At 43.7% G+C, this 19,843-nt stretch overlaps 1 long non-coding RNA gene across 1 annotated transcript in view; it reads left to right on the forward strand.

Moving 5' to 3' along the window:
- Window positions 251-19,843, forward strand: part of LOC106509663 — a 37,283-nt gene continuing 17,690 nt past the window's right edge. Inside the window, exons 1-2 of the long non-coding RNA XR_001307381.2 lie at window positions 251-539; window positions 8,545-8,660. This is a non-coding gene — a long non-coding RNA (uncharacterized LOC106509663). The remainder of the gene's footprint in view (window positions 540-8,544; window positions 8,661-19,843) is intronic.

The raw sequence follows: 19,843 nt of genomic DNA on the forward strand, positions 1-19,843 counted from the left end.
TGCTTCCAGAACTGAGTTTGGGAGGGGGAGGCGGGGAGAGTGCTGGAGGACAGATGGCTTTTCGTTCATGCTCTCTATTCTAAAATGTAGACGGTTGGAGTTCCCGTTGTGGCACAGCAGAAACGAACCCAGCTAGAAACCGTGAGGTTGTAGGTTCGATCCCTGGCCTCGCTCAGCGGGTTAAGGATCTGGTGTTGCCGTGAGCTGTAGCATAGATCGCAGACACGGCTCGGATCCCGAGTTGTGGCTGTGGTTTAGGCCTGCAGCTGTAGCTCCGATTTGACCCCTAGCCTGGGGACTTACATGTGCCACAGGTGCGGCCCTAAAGAAGCAAAAAAAAAAAAATGTAGAGGGTCCATCAGGAGAATAGAAGCCACCCTCATCATTTCAAATATAGGGCGTTTTAATCCAGAGACTTGTTCACACAGGTGTCGAAACGCAGTGGAAGGGCGAGAAGTGGATACTGAGATAGATAACCACTTCTGAGGAACTGCAAGAAGCAGCAGCAGAGCCCGGCTGGGCGTTTAAGAAACGAGGAGGTCAGTTCAGCAATTTGGTGTTGGCTAACAATTCACTCCTTAAATGTGGTGTCTTGAAGTAACAGATCAGTCATGGCTCAGAACGTCTCTGTCAAGAATTTGGGAGCAGCTCAAGGGGGTGGTTTGGCCGGGGGTCTCTTTGTGGGTAGATGTGGCCTGGGCTGCAGTCCTTTGAGGGCTTACCTGGTGCCAGAGGGCCCACCTCCCAGGGCTCTGCATGGGGCTCAGGCACATGGCTGCAAGTGGATGCTGGCTGTGGAGAGGCCTCAGTGTCCTTCTCAGGGGCCTCTCCCAGCATCCTCCTCTAGAGAGCATCCCAAGAGAGCAAAGCAGAGGCTCCACTGCTTTCAAAGACCTGCTCTAAGAAGTCACACGCGGTCACGTCTTGGGAGTTCCCATTGTGGCTCCGTGGTTTACAAACCTGACTAGAATCCATGAGGATGTGGGTTTGATCCCTGGCCTCACTCGGTGGGTTAAAGACCCAACATTGCCGTAAGCTCCGGTCTAGGTCACAGACAGGTCTCAGATCTGACGTTGCTGTGGCTGTGCCGTTAGGCCAGCGGCTACAGCCCCAATTAGACCCCTAGTCTGGGAACCTCCATGTGCCAAGAGTACGGCCCTAGAAAGACAAAAAAAAAAGTTACACAGTGTCACATCCATCATATTCCACTGGTCACACAAACCAATCCTGATTCAATATAGGAAGTGTCTATAGAAGACCACAAATCCCAGGACCGGGAGGGATCGCTGGGGTCATCTTGGAAGCTGGCTAGAGACTTGGAGGGAGGAGCCCAGGAGACCAGGGCTCAGGGTTGTGATGTGTGTTGGGAAAGGTAGAAGTCTACCTCCTGTTGGAACTTCTAAGAAGGGAGATGCAAAAACAGGCAGTGCTGGAGCTGAACATCTGCTCCTGCCAGACTGATGGGCAGAAGAAAGTCCCCTCCCTCCTTTCACATTCCAGTCTCCCTCAGCGGGCCCCTCCTAGCCCACCCTCTTCAATAGGAAGCCCGTTGCAAGGAAGTCTGGGAAATGTAGTTTTCATCAGTGCAGCCACAGGACCACAGACCTGAAGATGAACGGAGTGGGCTTGGGGCTGAGATAACCATCAGCAACCAGCACAATCCATCCCTCTGGCTGCTCATCACCCGTGTACCCCTTCCTCCCGTATGCGATTTCCACGCAATTCCAACAGCTTCATGCTTCCACCTAAGAAGATGCAAGTACCCTTTGTACACAGATGCATCATTCTCTCCCTAATACCAGCGTCAGAAACAGTACAGGAAATGTTACAGCCCATTATCATTCTAGCAATATCAATATCCAAAAAGAATGAATGCGCTATGTAGAATGTATGCAGGCATGTAGTAGTGGTTCAGTATTATAACAATAAATCCATGGAAAACCACAGTGAGACACCACTTCACACCCACAAGGATGGTCGTAATTTTTAAAAAGAAAGAGAGTAAGTGTTGGTGAGGATCTGGAGAAGTTAGGAAACTCATTCTCCACCAAGGGGAGTATGAAGTGGTGCAGCTGGGAGTTCCCGTCGTAGCTCAGTGGTTAACGAATCTGTCTAGGCACCATGAGGTTGCAGGTTCGATCCCTGGCCTCCCTCAGTGGGTTAAGGATCTGGCATTGCCGTGAGCTGTGGTGTAGGTCGCAGACACGGCTCGGATCCTGTGTTGCTATTGCTGTGGCTGTGGTATAGGCCGGTGGCTACAACTCCAATTAGACCCCTAGCCTGGGAACCTCCATATGCCATGGGTGAGGCCCCAAAAAGACAAAAGACAAAAAAAAAAATTAAAAAATAACGTGGTGCAGCTGCAGCACAAATCAGTTTGGCGGTTCCTTAAAATGCTAATCACAGAGGTATGACCCAGCAGTTCCATTCTCAGATGTATAAACAAGAGAAATGAAAACATGTACACACAACAACTTGTGCTTGAATGTGCATGGCAACATTATTCCGAGTGGCCGAAAAGAGGGAACAACCCAGATGTCCATCAACTGCCGAGTAGATAAGCAAAATCTGGTGTGTGCGTATGATGGAATATTACTCAGCCATAAAAAGGAACGAGGTACTCCGACTACATGCTACAACATGGATGAACCTTAAAAATGTTATGCTAAGAGGAAGAAAGAAACCAGACATAGAAGTTCATATGTTGAAGAGTCTATGTACATGAAATGTCCAGAACAGCCAAAATCCTAGAGACAGAAAGTAGATTGACTGGGGACGGTGGATGGGGAGTGACTGCTGATGGGCGTGGAGTTTATTTGGAGGATGAAGAAAATGTTCTAGAATTAGTGGTGATAGTTGCACAACTCTGCAAACGTGCTAAAAATCACTGAATTGTACACTTTAAAATGGTGAATTTTAAGGTATGTGAATTCTCTCAGTTTTTAAAGTCAGTCAGTGTAATCCCATCATGTGATCAGATCAGATCAAATGATGCTGAAACCATCTGACAAAAATTCAACATCCATCAGTTTTTTGTTTGTTTGTTTTAAAAGCAACTCAGAGGAGTTCCCTTCGTGGCTCAGTGGTTAAAGAACTGGACTAGCATCCATGAGGATCACTCCCTGTCCTCGCTCAGTGGGTTAAGGATCCTGCGTTGCTGTGGCCGTGGTGTAGGCCGGCAGCTACAGCTCCGATTTGACCCCTAGCCTGGAAGCTTCCATGTGCTGCTGGGTGCAGCCCTAAAAAAAAAAGCAAAATAAAAAGGAACTCAGAGTTCCCTTATGGCAAGGGGATTAGGGATCCAGCATTGTCACTGCAGCAGCTTGGATCACTGCTGTGGCTCAAGTTCAGTCCCTGGCCCAGGAGCTTCTGTGTGCCTCAGATATGGCAAAAAAAAAAAAGTAAAAAATAAAATCTTGGAGTTCCCGTCGTGGCGCAGTGGTTAACGAATCCGACTAGGAACCATGAGGTTGTGGGTTCAGTCCCTGCCCTTGCTCAGTGGGTTGACGATCCGGCGTTGCTGTGAGCTGTGGTGTAGGTTGCAGACGCGGCTTGGATCCCGTGTTGCTGTGGCTCTGGTGTAGGCTGGTGGCTACAGCTCTGATTCAACCCCTAGCCCGGGAACCTCCATATGCCGTGGGAGCGGCCCTAGAAATGGCAAAAAGACAAAAAACAAAAACAAAAACAAAAAAAACCTCCTAATAACTAAATTTAGCGAAGTCAGAAAATACAAGCCTCAAAATTAGCCTCAAAAATCCGTTGTATCTGGAGTTCCCATCGTGGCTCAGTGGTTAACGAATCCGACTAGGAACCGTGAGGTTTGGGGTTCGATCCCTGGCCTTGCTCAGTGGGTTAAGGATCCGGCGTTGCCATGAGCTGTGGCGTAGGCCAGCAGCTACAGCTCTGATTCAACCCCTAGCCTGGGAACCTCCATATGTGGCAGGAGCGGCTCTAGAAAAGGCAAAAGGACAGGAAAAAAAAAATCCGTTGTATTTCTCTCTACATATCATCAATGAATGATGGGACGCCAAAAAAATTTCAAGTACCATTTACAATAGTTCCTCCCCAAAGGAAAACTAACAAAACCTCATCTAAAAGTTACAGCATTAACAAAAATATGTGTCAGATCTGTGTGCTGAAAACTAGAAAAATGCTGAAGAAATGTCAAAGACCTGAATAAACGGAGGGACATGGGGCTTGGATAACTCAACACAGCTGTGAATTCTCCCCAAACCGATCTGTTAATTTCACATAATTCAAATAAAAATCCCAAGAGCATTTTTTCTGTATAGGGATGCTGAGTCTATAATTTTATGTGGAATAGCAAAAGGACTGGAACAGATAAAGTACTTTTGAAAAAAGAAGTTGGAAGGCATACTCCCCAATGCCAAGAACTGTAAGAACTGCAGTAATCGTGACAGTGAGGTGCTGGTGAAGAGACACAGTCCCAAACACCGATGGACCAAAACAGGATCCAGAAATAGACCACATTTATATAGCCAGTTGCTTTTTGACAAAAATGCAAAGGCAAATCAGTAAAGAAAGGATACTTTTTTTTTTTTTTTTTTTTTTTTTTGGCTTTTTAGGGCTGCAGCTGTGGCACATGGAGGTTCCCAGGCCAGGCTAGGGGTCTAATCAGGGCTATAGCTGCCGGCCTACACCACAGCCGCAGCAACACAGGATCTGAGCTGCATCCATGACCTACACCACAGCTCAGGGCAATGCTGGATCCTTAACCCACTGAGCCAGGCCAGGTATTGGAACCCGAAACCTCGTGGTTACTAGTCAGATTTGTTTCTGCTGGGCCACAATGAGAACTCCCAAGAAAGGATACTCTTTTTAACAAAAGGCATTGGAACAATCCATATATCCTAAATAAATAAATGAAATCCCAACCTAAACCTCCAAACGTATAGAAATATTAACTCAAAATGGATCATAGATCTAAATGTTAAAGTATAAAATGTTTATTAGAAAACATAGGAGTTCCCACTATGGCACAGTGGGTTGAAATCTGACTGTAGAGGCTCAGGTCTGATCCCTGCCCTGGCGCAGTGGGTTAAAGGATCCAGCACAGCCACAGCTGTGGCATAGGTCATAGCTGCAGCTTGGATTCAATCCCTGGCTCAGGAAATTCCATATGTGACAGGTGCAGCCATAAATTAAAAAAAAAAAAAAGGAGTTCCCGTCGTGGCGCAGTGGTTAACGAATCCGACTAGGAACCATGGGGTTGCGGGTTCGGTCCCTGCCCTTGCTCAGTGGGTTAACGATACGGCGTTGCCGTGAGCTGTTGTGTAGGTCGTAGACGCGGCTCGGATCCCGCGTTGCTGTGGCTCTGGCATAGGCCAGTGGCTGCGGCTCTGATTCGACCCCTAGCCTGGGAACCTTCATATGCCGCAGGAGCGGCCCAAAGAAATAGCAAAAAGACAAAAAAAAAAAAAAAAAAAAAAAAAAAGGAAACGTAGAAGAAAATCTGCATGACGTGGGTTAAGCAGAGAGTTCTTAGATAAGCACAATCAAAACAACAACCACAAAAAAGGTTGGCGTTCCCGCTGTGGCACAACGGGACTGGCTGTGTCTTGGGAACGTTGGGATGCAGCTTCAATCCCTGGCCGGGCACAGTGGGTTAAAGATCTAGTGTTGCCACAGCTGCAGCTTATGCGGCAACTGCAGCTCAGATCTGATCCCTGGCCCAGGACTCCACATGCCACCAGATGGACAAAAAAAGGGGGGGAGAAAAGGTTGGTAAATTAGACTTCATCGTAATTAAAATTTTTCCTCTACAAAATACAACTGTGGTGGTGGTGATATGAATCTTAAATATGTTAAAATAAGTGGAAAAAGAAGTCAAATTTGGAGTTCCCGTTGTGGCACAGCGGTTCCAATTAGGAACCATGAGGTTGCGGGTTCGATCCCTGGCCTCACTCAGTGGGTTAAGAATCAGGTGTGACCATGAGTTGTGGTGTAGGTTGCAGACGCAACTCAGATCTAGCATTGCTGTGACTGTGGTGTAGGCCAGCAGCTGTAGCTCCGATTCGACCCCTAGCCTGAGAACCTCCATATGCAACAAGTGTGGCCCTAAAAAGAAAAAAGTCAAATTTACTGCATGAAAATTTTTTAAATAATAATTCTTAAATCTAATCAAAGCAGATGGCAAGCCAGGAGAAATATTTGCAACATAAAGAAAATATTTGCAAACAGTGTAATAGTCAAAGAATTCTGTAATACATGTAAAGCGTTCCTACCACAAAAAAAAAAAAAAAAGGAGTATCAGATTGGATTTAAAAAAAAAAATTTATGGGAGTTCCTGTCCTGGCTCAGTGGTTAACAAATCCAACTAGGAGCCATGAGGTTTCGGGTTCGATCTCTGGCCTTTCTCAGTGAGTTGAGGATCCGGCGTTGCCATGAGCTGTGGTGTAGGTCACAGACGTGGCTCAGATCCCACGTTGCTGTGGCTGTGGTGTAAGCTGGCGGTTGTAGCTCCCATTAGACCCCTAACCTGAGAACCTCCATACGCTGTGGGTGCGGCCCTAAAAGGACAAAAGACAGAAAAAAAAAAAATTATGTGCTGCTTACAAGAAACCGACTTGAAATATAATGATATAGGAGTTCCTTTTGTGGTGCAGCAGGTTAAGGCTGGGGTCACTGCTGTGGCACGGTTTTGATCCCAGGCCCGGGGACTTCCACATGCTGCAGGTGTGGCCAAAAGAAATAAATAAAATATAATGTAATGATATAGATAAATTAAAAGTAAAAAAGATGAAAATATGTACCAAGCAAACCCTATTTTTTTTAAAAAGGTGGACTGGCTATCTGTGTTTAGGTTAGATTAGATTAGCTAGATTAAATAAAGTAGACTTCAGAACTGGAAAGAATGATTAGGGATAAAGAGAGAATTACCCAGGAGTTCCTCTTGTGGTGCAACAGAAACGACTCTGACTGGAATCCATGAGGTTTGATCTCTGGCCTCACTCAGTGGGTCAGGATCCAGTGATGCCATGAGCTGTGGTATACGTTACAGACACAGCTCGGATCCCAAGTGGCTGTGGCCGTGGCTGGCAGCTACAGCTCCAATTTGATGCCTAACCTGGGAACTTCCATATGCCACAGGTGCAGCCTTATAAAGACAAAAAAAAAAAAAAAAAAGGAGTTCCCGTCGTGGCGCAGTGGTTAACGAATCCGACTAGGAACCATGAGGTTGCGGGTTCGGTCCCTGCCCTTGCTCAGTGGGTTAACGATCCGGCGTTGCCGTGAGCTGTGGTGTAGGATGCAGACGCGGCTCGGATCCTGCGTTGCTGTGGCTCTGGCGTAGGCCGGTGGCTGCAGCTCCGATTCGACCCCTGGCCTGGGAACCTCCATATGCCCAAGAAATAGCAACAACAACAAAAGACAAAAAGACAAAAAAATTTAAAAAAATTAAAAAAAAATCTTAGAACTGAAAGGAAACATAGACCTTGTACAAGTACTAGCTTTCCAGCCATTCGAAGCAGTACTTTTGAAGCAGATCCTTCAGCCCTCGTCAAGCCCTTAGCTAACTGCAGACCCAGCCAATATCCTACCTGCAACCTTACGAGAGGCCTTAAGCAGAACTATCTAGGTAAATCACTTCTAAATTCCAGACTCTCAGAAAATATGATAGATAAGTGTTTATTACTATTTGACACTAAGTTCTAGACTAATTTGTTACACAGCAATGGATAGCTGACATGGCCACCATAAAACCTCTCTGGTTTTTGACTATAACTTAAACTGAGAATTTAAAGCCCCAGGCTAGTCCCTTTCTTCTTGTTCTTGTTTTTGTTCCTCTCCTTCTTCTTCTTTTTTTTTTTTTTTTTTTTCTGTCTTTTTAGGGCCGCACCCATGGCATATGGAGGTTCCCAGGCTAGGGGTCCAATCAGAGCTGTAGCCGCCGGCTTACGCCACAGCCACAGCAACTGGAGATCCGAGCCGCATCTACCAACCTACACCACAGCTCACAGCAAAGCCAGATTCTTAACCCACTAAGTCAGGCCAGGGATCAGACTCACTTCCTCATGGCTACCAGTCGGGTTCGTTAACCGCTGAACCACAACTGGAACTCCCCTTTCTTCTTACAACTGCAGTGCAGTCAGAAATAGCCAGGCCACCTCACCATTCTTCTGGTTTTCTCTAGCCTTTTTTTTTTTTTTCTTCACCTGGGTTCAAAAGGCACTTCATCTCAATTATTAGGTGAGTGATAATTAGATTAACTGAGATATCTATGCCAGAGGATACCAGAATCCCATTTACATTTGCAAGGTACTCTGTTCTGAGTTCAAGTTCAAGAATGCAGGCAAATCAATTTCAGAACCTCGCCTTTTAAGGTCTAGTCCTCTTGCCAGCTGGCTTCCTTCTAACTTCTGACAATGGGAAGCACTAAAGGGACCTTGGAAGATGGACAACGAGGAAAAAAGACTTCTACCAGTTTTCCAGGGATTGTCTCTATTTTCCAGCGAACATTTAGCTTCTGCCCCCAACCACTTGCAGCAAGCATAGCCCAGACTGCCCATAGCTCTCTCTTCACAGGTCTGAGCGCCATCCACATGACACAGCCTCCTCTGTAGTCTGGGTACCACCCGAGGGCACCCTTTCCTCAGGGTTCTGAACACCAGCTACAAGGACATGCAACGTAGAGTTCCCAGGTAAGTTATAAATTTTGGTTTCCATTATCCTGGCTGGTCCCTGATTGATACAGTACATGGTACCAGAGTGGGGTTGAAATATTTGCTGGATAAATTAATGAATTAAGTAATGCATAATTGGGAGTTCTCTTGTGGCACAGTGGGTTAAGGATCCAGCATGGTCACTGCGACAGCTCAAGTCACTGCTATGATATGGGTTCAATTTCTGGCCCAGACACTCCCTCCCACATGCCATGGGCATAGCCAAAAAAATTTTTAAATAATACATAATTGCAGTTCCCATTGTGGTTCAGCAGAAACAAACCCAACTAGTATCCGCGAGGATGAAGGTTTGATCCTTAGCCTCGCTCAGTGGGTTAAGGATCTGGTATTAAGATGTGCTGTGGTGTAGGTCACAGATGCGGCCTGGACCTGGTGTTGCGGTGGCTGTGGTGTAGGCTGGCAGCTGTAGCTCCGATTCAACTCCTAGCCTGGGAAACTTCCATATGCTGCTGGTGCAGCCCTAAAAAAAAAAAAAAAAAAGAAAGAAAGAAAAAAAAGAAAAAGAAAAGAATGCATAATTGAACTTAAAAGATCTGGGACTCCCAGCTGCCATCTTATTCTCACGATGAGCAGCTTAAAGTAGCCATTCAACAGTTAAACCATTCAACATTTATTCTTTGACTATGTTCACCTCTTGACCACCCATCAAATCAGTCCATCAACCTCTTTCTGCTTTCATATCTTAGCTCCATAAATTTATTTTTTTAATTTATTTTATTGAAGTGTAATTGACTTACAATGTTGTGTTAATGTCTGCTGTACAGCAAAGTGATTCAGTTATACACATATATACCTTCTTTTTCATATTCTTTTCCATTACATTTTATCACAGGATATTGAATATAGTTCTCTGTATTACACAGTAGGACCTTGTTTATCCATCGTATATGTGATACTTGCATCTGCTAATCTCAAACTCTGATTCCATCCCTCCCCCACCCCTCTCCTCCTTGGCCACCACCAGACTGTTCTCTATGTCTGTGAGTCTGTTTCTGTTTTTCAGATAAGCTCATTTGTGTCATATTTTAGATTGTGTCTGTAAGTGATATCATATGGTATCTGTCTTTTTCTTTCTGACTTACTTCACTTGGTATGATAATCTCAAAGTCCATCCATGTTGCTGCAGATGGCATTATTTCATTCTTTTTTATGGCTGAGTAGTACTCCGTTAGGAATATAGGTACCACAGCTTCATTCATCCGTCTGTCAATGGGCATTTAGTTATTTCCATGTCTTGGCTCTTGTGAATGTTACCAACATAGGGGTGCATGTATCTTTTTGAATTATAGTTTTTTAAGGATATATGCCCAGGAGTAGAATTGCTGGATCATATGGCAACTCTATTTTTAGTTTTTTGAGGAACTTCCATACTGTTTTCCATAGTGCCCACACCAGTTTCCAGAAGTGTAGGAGGATTCCCTTTTCTCCACGCCCTCTCCAGCATTTATTACTTGAAGACTTTTTGATGGTGGCCATTCTGAGCAGTGTGAGGTGGTACCCTTGTTGTAGTTTTGATTTCTCTGTCTCTAATAATTAGTGATGTTGAGCATCTTTTCATGTGCCTGTTGGCCATCTCTGTGTCTTCATAAGAGAAACGTCTGTTTAGGTCTTCTGCCCACTTTTTGATCAGATTGTTTGTTTTGTTGCTGTTGAGTTGTATGAGCTATTTTTACATTTTGGAAATGAAACCCTCATTGGTCTCATCAATTTGCAAACGTTTTCTCCCAGTCCGTAGGTTGTCTTTTCATCTCGTTAATGGTTTCTGTTGCTGTATAAAGGCTTGTAAGTTTGATTTGGTCCCATTTGTTTGTTTATCTTTGCTTTGATTTCTATCGCCTTGAGAGACTGACCTAAGAAAACAGGGTATGATTTATGTCTGGGAATGTTAAGTCTTTAAGCCATTTTGAGTTTATTTTTGTGTATGGTGGGGGGAGGGCGTTCTAATTTCATTGATCTGCTGCATGAGGCTGTCCAACTTTCCCAACACCACTTGCTAAGGAGAATTCCATTGCATAGTCTCGCCTCCTTTGTTGAAAATTATTTGACCATAGGTGTGTGAGTTTGTTTCTGGTTAGCCTGATGAATTTATTTATTTATTTACTCTTTCGTCTTTTTAGGGCCGCACCTGTGGCATATGGAGGATCCCAGGCTAGGGGTCCAACTGGAGCTACAGCTGCCGGCCTACACCACAGCTCACGGCAACACTGGATCGTTAACCCACTGTGTGAGGCCAGGGATCAAACCTGCATCCTGGTTCCTAGTCGGATTCGTTTCCACTGCGCCACTCGGGAACTCCTAGTTTTTTTGGGTTTTTTTTTTTTTGTTTGTTTTTTGTTTTCTTTTTTTTTTTTTTTTTTTTGAGCCTGATAAATTTAAATTTGACTCAGACTCTGCAGCTCTGAATAAGAAATCCACTAAGTTTAGAGTTTTACTAAATTTTTCCAGATAGGGAAAGGAAAAAATGTCAATGATCCTTTCTTGACTTAACAAAAAGAAGTTTAATTATGCCTATCTTTCAGAAAGCATATACATCAGGGAGTTCCCATCATGGCTGAGTGGAAACAAATCTGACTAGTATCCATGAGGACGCAGGTTCGATCCCTGGCCTTGGTCAGTAGGTTAAGGATGTGGTGTTGCCATGAGCTGTGGTGTAGGTTGCAGGCACGACTTGGATCTGGCGTGGTTGTGGCTGTGGCATGGGCCAGTGGCTACAGCTCTGATTCATCCCCTAGCCTAGGAACCTCCATATGCCATGGGTGTGACCATAAAAAGAAAAAAAAAAGGAAAGCATATGCATCAAATTAAACACTACTACAAGGGCAAAACATTATGAAATAAGCTAACCAGAATGCAAACTTTCGGGGACTACTGATTGCAGTTCATAGAAGATAGTAAAAGACTCTAAAGTCTGAGTGTCTTAATTTGAACAAGTACCATTTCTAGAAGATTTGCAAACGTTCACATGAGATAGGAGTGCAGAACTGATACTTTTGTGAAGCTCTTAATTTATTACTTTGTCAGAAACAGCTGTATGATGCCCAGTGCTGTCTTCATCTCTGCGGCTGTAAGACAAGAGCCCGTGTTTTATACTTCACTGAGATTTTCTTTATTGTAAGCAGCATTTTCAAGCCTACTCACCAGAATTCTATTAATTAGCACTGAAAAAAAGAAGAGGCCTAATAAACCTAAAACATTAAATATGAAAAAGGATCTGCTGGAGCTCTCTAGTGATGCAGCAAGTTAAAGATCTGGCATTGTCACTACAGGGGCTTGGGTTGCTGCTGAAGCCTGGGTTCAAGCCCTGGCCTGGGAACTTTTCATGTGCTGTGGGCACAGCCAAAAAAAAAAAAAAAAAAAAAAAAACCCTCAAAACAAAAAGAAACTGCCAAGATAGTTTTTTTTTTTTTTTTTTTTGCTTTCTAGGGCCACACTCATGGCATATGGAGGTTCCCAGGCTACGGGTCCAATTGAAGCTACAGCTGCCGGCCTACACCACAGCCACAGCAAAGTGGGATCCCCAACCCACTGAGCAAGACCAGGGGTCGAACCCGCATTTTCATGGATACCAGTTGGATTCGTTTCTACTGCACCGCAGCAGGAACTCCTGCCAAGATAATTTTAAGATAAAATCTACACACAAGTGAAATGCACAAATCTTGCTTTTTGTTGTTGTTGTTTGTTTGTTTGTTTGTTTTTTGGCCACACCTGCAGCTTGCAGCAGTCCCAGGCCAGGGATCACACCTAAGCCACAGAAGTGATAAAGCCAGATCCTTAACTGCTAGGCTGCCAGAGAACTCTGAAATTCACAAATTTTAACTTTGCGATTTGAAGAATTTTAATAAAATTTACACCTGTGTAGCTACTACCCCAGCCAAGGGTATATCCCAGAGAATTCCCATATCATATTCCCATGTCATATCCCAGAGAATTCCCTTGGGGCTGTTGCCATCAATCCTCTACCACAACCCGCCCCTGGGCAATTATTGTCACAGTTTCTGTCACCCTGGGACACATTTTCCAGGTTTTTTTGTTTTTTGTTTTTGTCTTTTTAGGGCCTCACCTGTGGCATACGGAAGTTCCCAGGCTAGGGGTTGAATTGGAGCTGCAGCCGCTGGACTACACCACAGCTCACAGCAACGCCAGATCCTTAACCCACTGCGTGAGGCCGGGGATCGAACCCACGGCCTCATGGATACTAGTCAGGTTCGTTAACTGCTGAGCCGTGATGAGAACTCCCATTTTCCAGTTCTTACACTTCAAACAAATGGCGTCATGCAGCACGCACTCTTTTATGCCTGACTTTTTGTTTAACCTGATTCTTCCCAGGTGTGTCCATACAGTTGCGTGTATAGCACTTTGATCTTTTTCTTGCTCACTCGTATTCCATTGTGTGACTATACTACAATTTATTTATGACTCTTATGTCAATGGACATTGTCTTGTTTCTGGGTTTGGGATACTACACATGTCTATATACAAGTCGTTGTGAAGACATATGTTTTCATTTCTATTGGATAAATTCCCAGGGGTGGAATTGCTGGTTCACATGGTAAACATACATTTAGCTTTATAAGAAACTGCCAAAGGGGCTGGACCATTGTTCATTTCTACCAGCAATATCTGAGTTCTGCTTTCTTTGCATCCTCAGCAGCAGTAGTTATCATAAGGTTTTTTTTGGGGGGGGGGGGTTGATTTTTCGGGTTTTTTTGCTTTTTAGGGCCGCATGCATCATATGGAGGTTCCCAGGCTAGGGGTCCAGTCAGAGCTACAGCTGCCAGTCTGCGCCACAACCACAGCAATGCAGGATCCAAGCTGCATTCAAGTCCTTCATCAGATGGGTTTTACAAATATATTTTCCCAGTTTGTGACTAGTTTTTCATTTTCTCAGCTGTATCTTTTGAAGACCAGAAGCTCTTAACTTTTTTCTTTTTTTTTTGGCCACATCCGCAGCATGAAGAATTTCTAGTGCCAAGGATCGAAAACCCATACTACAGCAGCAACCTGAGCCACAGCAGTGATAAAACCAGATCCTTAACCCACTGAGCCACCAGGGAACTCCCAGAAGCTCTTAATTTTAATGGAGTTCAATATGTCAGTTTTTTCTTTTGCTTCTTAAGAATTTTTTCTCTCCTAAGAAATATTTGCTGGGAGTTCCCATCATGGCACAGCAGAAATGATTTCAACTAGGAACCTCGAGGTTGCAAGTTCGATCCCTGGCCTCGCTCCATGGTTTAAGGATCTGCTGTTGCAATGAGCTGTGGCATAGGTCACAGACGCAGCTCAGATTTGACGTTGCTGTGGCTGTGGTGTAGGCCGGCAGCTGTAGTTCCAATTAGACCACAAGCCTGGGAAACTCCATGTGCTGCCGTGTGGCCCAGAAAAAAAAAAGAAATATTTGCTGGAGTTCCCACTGTGGCTCGGTGGTAATGAATCTGACTACTATCCATGAGGATGTGAGTTCCCTCTCTGGCCTCCATCAGTGGATTAGGGATCTGGTGTTGCCTTAAGCTGTGGGTATAGGTCACAGACTCGGCTCGGGTCTAACCGGGTCTAACCTTGCTGTGGCTGTGGTGTAAGCCAGCAGCTTGCAGCTATGATTTGGCCCCCAGCCTGGGAAACATTCATATGCTGCATGTGCAGACCTAAAAAGCAAAAAAAAAAAAAGGGCAAAGAAAAGAAATAATTGCTTATTCTAAGGCCAAACATTTTCTCTCTCTCTTTTCTTCTAGAACATTTATAGTTTCAAGCTCTTACGTCTAGGCCTGTGATCTATTTTGACTTAATTATTTATTAGGATATGAGTTTAGTGACCAGGTTCATTTTGGGGGCATATATATATATATGTATATATATATATATATATATATAGAGAGAGAGAGAGAGAGAGAGAGAGAATTATTCCAGCACCCTATGTGTAATTAACGTATAATATTGTATTAGTTTTAGGTGTACCACATAATGATTTGATATGTGTATACACTGTGAAATGATTAACATCGTAAGTTCAGGTAGCACCATTTGTTGAGAAAACATTCCATCCCCTGCTTCTTATATTTGGAAGCTGTATTATTAGGTACCTATACATTTAGGATGGCTATCTATTCTTGATGAATTGAGCCTTCTCTCTTCATGAAATGTCCATCTTTATCTCTGATATTAATGTAGTCATTTCACCTTTCCTATGGTTAGTGTTTCCATGGTATATTTTTTGCATCCTTTTGTTTTCAGTGTATCTGTGTGTTTATATTTAACCTGCGTCTCTTGAAGAGAGCATATGACTTGGTCTTGTTTTGACCTTCAGACTTCACCTTTAATAATGTTTTGTCCATTGACATTTGATAGCCTTATCAATGTGGTCATTACTGCTCTTACTTGCTAATTGTCCATCTGTTCTTTGTTCCCATGTTTTTCTTTTTCTGCCTTCTTTTGACTGGAGTTCTTCAGTTTTTTGGAATTCCTTCTTATCTCCTTCTTTGGCTTTGTAGTCCTACTTCTTTGTAGTATGCTTTACTGATGGCTCTATAATTACAAACCTAATCCTCAGCTTCGTTTACCTTGAATTAATGTTTATCACTTCACACACAAGGCCTTCCTTCTCAACCATGTAATTCCGTTTACCGCTTCCCATCCTTTGTGAGACTCCTGTACTATGTTTCGCTTCTACATATACTATAAGCCTCACAAGGCATTGTTAGTAGTTGTTTTTGTTTTGTTTTGTTCTTTTGTTTGCTTTAAACCACCAGCTTTCTTGACTAAATTAAGGAAAGAAAAATTAGGAGGTCCCGTCCTGGCTCAGTGGTTAATGAATCTGACTAGTATCCATGAGGACGCAGGTTTGATCCTTGGCCTCGCTCAGTGGGTTAAGGATCCAGCCTTGCTGTGTCTGTGACTTAGGCCAGCAGCTACAGCTCCGATTTGACCCCTGGCCTGAGAACCTCCATATACTTTTTTTTTAGGTGCAGCCCTAAAAAAAAAGAAAGAAAAGGAGTTCCTGTCGTGGCGCAGTGGTTAATGAATCCGACTAGGAACCATGAGGTTGTGGATTCGGTCCCTGGCCTTGCTCAGTGGGTTAACGATCTGGCGTTGCCGTGAGCTGTGGTGTAGATTGCAGATGCAGCTTGGATCCTGCATTGCTGTGGCTCTGGTGTAGGCTGGCAGCTACGGCTCTGATTCAACCCCTAGCCTGGGAATCTCCATATGCCTCGGGAGTGGCCCAAAGAAATAGGAAAAAGACAAAAAAAAAAAAAAAAAGAAAGAAAAGAAAAATTAGTCTTTTTTTTTTTTTTTTTTTTGTTCTTTATTTTTACCTACATGCTTATAAAGAAATGCTTCTCATTCCTTCCTTTAGATCTGAGTTTCCATCTGGTATCTTTTCCTTTCTGATGGACAAATATCAGATTACAATTTCATAGTGCATGTCTGCTAGAGACAAATTTTCTCTGTTTCTGTTTATCAAAAAAAGGTCTTGGGAGTTCCCGTTGTGGCACAGCAGAAACGAACCCCACTTGTATCCATGCCAATGAGGGTTTGATTCCTGGCCTTGCTCAGTGAGCTAAGGATCCAATGTTGGCATGAACTGTGGCGTAGGTCGCAGACACGGCTCAGATCCCGAGTGCCTGTGCCTGTGGTGCAGGCCGGCAGCTGCAGCTCTGATTCAACCCCTTGCCTGGGAACCTCCATATGCTACAGGTACAGCCCTAAAAAGAAAAAAAAAAAAAAAAAAATCAAAAAAGGTCTTTATTCTACCTTCATGTTTTAGCTACTTGTACTGAGTATAGAATTCCAAGCTGACCAGTTGTATTTTCAGTCCTTCCATTGGTCTTTCTTTGTCTCCTGGCCTCTAGTATGTCCGATTAGATGGTAGCCATTATTTTTATTGCTTCCTTGTATGTTAATGTCTTTTTTGTCTCTTTTTAAGATTTTTCTCTTTGCTTATGGTTTTCAGCAGCTTGACTTTGGGTTAAGTGTGATTTTTCTTTGTGTTTATCCCGTGTGGGCTTCATGAAAGTTTTTTAATGCTTTTCACTCAAGTTGGAAATTTTGGTTCCACTTTTCTCTATGGCCAAGTAAACTCCTAAAACCCCTGGCCCTCCCACAGATAGTACCTGTAAGTGCCAGACAGATCTTTGTAGAGGGCGTGAACGCACTGGAGGGTGCACAAAGGCAGCTTCTGGAGGGGAGTTGAAAATTGAAACAAGGGACTGTCGCAGGAAGTTTCCCATTTATACCTTTTAGCTTAAGGTCAAAACAAACTCAGGGTCATACAGTAAGTACTCTGTCCAATCTGAAATTTATCTGAAGAACCAAACTATTCATGCAAGGGCAGATTCAAAGCATCAAAAAGAAATGAATGGGAGTTCCCCATCATGGCTCACTGGTTAAAGAATCTGACTAGGAACCATGAGGTTGCGGGTTTGATCCCCAGCCTCGCTCAGTGGGTTAAGGATCCGGTGTTGCCATGAGCTGTGGTGTAGGTCGCACACTCAGATGGCATCTGACTTTGCTGTGGCTCTGATGTAGGCCGGCAGCTATGGCTCCGATTAGACACCTAGCCTGGGAACCTGCATGTGCCATGGGTGTGGCCCTAGAAAAAGACAAAAAAATAAAAAATAATAATAAAAAATAAAAAAGAAATAAATGAAGGCGTTCCCATTGTGGCTCAGTGGTAGCGAACCTAACTAGGATCCACGAGGACACAGGCTTGATCCCTGGCCTCAGTCAGTGGGTTAAGGATCTGGGTTGCCATGAGCTGTTGGGTAGGTCGCAGTCGTGGCTCAGATCCCACGTTGCTGTGGCTGTGGTGTAAGCTGGCAGCAGCATCTCTGAATCGACTCCTAGCCTGGGAACTTCCATACGCTGTGGGGGTGGTCCTAAAAAAAAAAAAAAAAAAAAAAAAAAGACAAAAAAAAACTAAAAGAAATGAATGAAGATTTGAATTGTTGCATGAAAGACAGAGTTTGAATTTGAGCTCCCCAATTAATTGCCTGCTAAAAAGAAATCAACACAGGGAATCTCTCACATAATATTCAGAAGGTCCAGGATTAAATGTAAAAATTTCAATATGCAACCAACAGGAAAATGTGGCCAATCTCAAGAGAAACGAAAATGATCCAAGTCCAGTCCCCAAATGACTCAAATGTTGCTATTAGCCCTATGGTGTTTTATTTTAAAGTACTATTATAATTACACCAATGAAGTAAAAGAAAATATTTTTACAATGAATTAAAAGATTGGAAATCTTAGCAGAGAAATGAAAATTATGAAAAAGAAGTAAATGGAAAGTCTGCTTAAAATATCTGCTTAAGGAGTTCCTGTTGTGGCTCAATGGTTAATGAATCCAACTAGGAACCATGAGGTTGCGGGTTCGATCCCTGGCCTTGCTCAGTGGGTTAAGGATCCGGCGTTGCCATGAGCTGTGGTGTAGGTCACAGATGCAGCTTGCATCCTGCGTTGCTGTGGCTGTGGTGTAGGCCAGCAGCTACAGCTCTGATTTGACCCCTAACCTGGGAACCTCCATATGCCTCGGGAGCGGCCCTAGAAAAGGCAAAAAGACAAAAACAAAAACAAAAACAAATCTGCTTAAAAGCAGAATGGAGATGATGGAAGAAAATCAGTGGACTTGAAGTATATCAATAGAAATTACCAATTTGAAAAACACAAAGATAACACTTTTTTTTAAATGGTCATTGCCTCAGAGACCTGGACAATTCAGAGCCTCAGAGCCTCGGGACAATTTCAGAAGGTCTTACATATCTGTGAAACTCTTCAGTATTGTACCACATGCCTCTGACATTCTATCAGTGTTTTTTTGTTTGTTTTTTTGTTGTTTGTTTGTTTGTTTCCATTTTCGGACACCCCACAGCAAATGGAGCTCCCTGGCCAGAGATCAGATCTGAGCTGCAGTCACAACCTAAGCCACAGCTGTGGCAATGCCGGGCCCTTAACCCGCTGCTGGGCCAGGGATCAAACCTGCATCCTAGCGCTCCCAAGACGCCACCAATCCCATTACGCCACAGCAGGATTCAAAGGGTTTTGTTTTGTTTTGTTTTGTTTTTTAAAGAATTTCTCTTGACCTTTTTTAATTTCAGAGATTCTGCCCTTCTGTCCGGTGATTCTGTTCAATGCTTTTTCCAGTTTGCTTTTAAATTCATTCAGCACATTTTTCTTTCAAGCACTATAATTTTTCGTTCTGGAATTTCCAGTTTTTAAAAAGAGATTTCTGGAGTTCCCATCATGATGCTGTGGAAACGAATCTGACTAGGAACTATGAGGTTGCAGGTTCGATCCCTGGCCTCACTCAGTAGGTTAAGGATCTGGTGTTGCCATGAGCTATGGTGTAGGTTTCAGACACAGCTCGGATCTGATGTTGCTGTGGCTGTGGCGTAGGCCAGCAGTTATAGCTCCAATTTGACCCCTAGCCTGGGAACCTCCCTATGCTGTGGGTACAGCCCTGAAAAGCAAAAAAATGAATACATAAAATAAAAACCAATGCAGTGCATCTAGTGGTCGAGTCAGCTGTTTTCCTCCAGCTGTGGCACCGTGTTATTACAAGCATTAAGCAGCAGGATTTATGCTGCAGTTGCTAAGTAAGTGACATAATGCCTGTCTCCTTTTTAAAAGAATGTTTTGTCGTGACAGTTATGGCAAAATGTGATTACATTCAAATAAACTGATATATCACGCTTTAGCAATCATAGAAGTGTGATTTTTTTTTTTTTTTCTTTTTTGGCTGCCCTGTGGCATATGAAGTTCCTGGGCCAGGGATCAGATCTGAGCTGCAGTTGTGACCTATGCCACAGCTGTGGCAAGGCAGGATCTTTAACCCACTGTACCAGGCTGGGGTTCCAGCCTGCATCCCAGTGCTGCAGAGATACCGCTGATACTCTTGCAGCACAGCGGGAACTCCACAGAAGTGTGATTTTTTTACATACGGCAATTTTACAAGTTAGGCAGATGTAAAATGCTAGAGACGTGAACAACTGCTTCTCGCTAAGTTTAGCGCGCTGTGAAAGCTAGGTAATAGATTTCAGCTAACATAATACCATCTATAATACAGCCTTCTAAATCACAAAGACTTTCGGAAATACAAATCTAAGAAGGTCATTCCTTTTCCAAATTGCACAATTTTGGCAAATCAATAC

This window comes from Sus scrofa, chromosome 3, assembly GCF_000003025.6.
Source record: "Sus scrofa isolate TJ Tabasco breed Duroc chromosome 3, Sscrofa11.1, whole genome shotgun sequence".
Lineage (NCBI taxonomy): Eukaryota > Metazoa > Chordata > Mammalia > Artiodactyla > Suidae > Sus > Sus scrofa.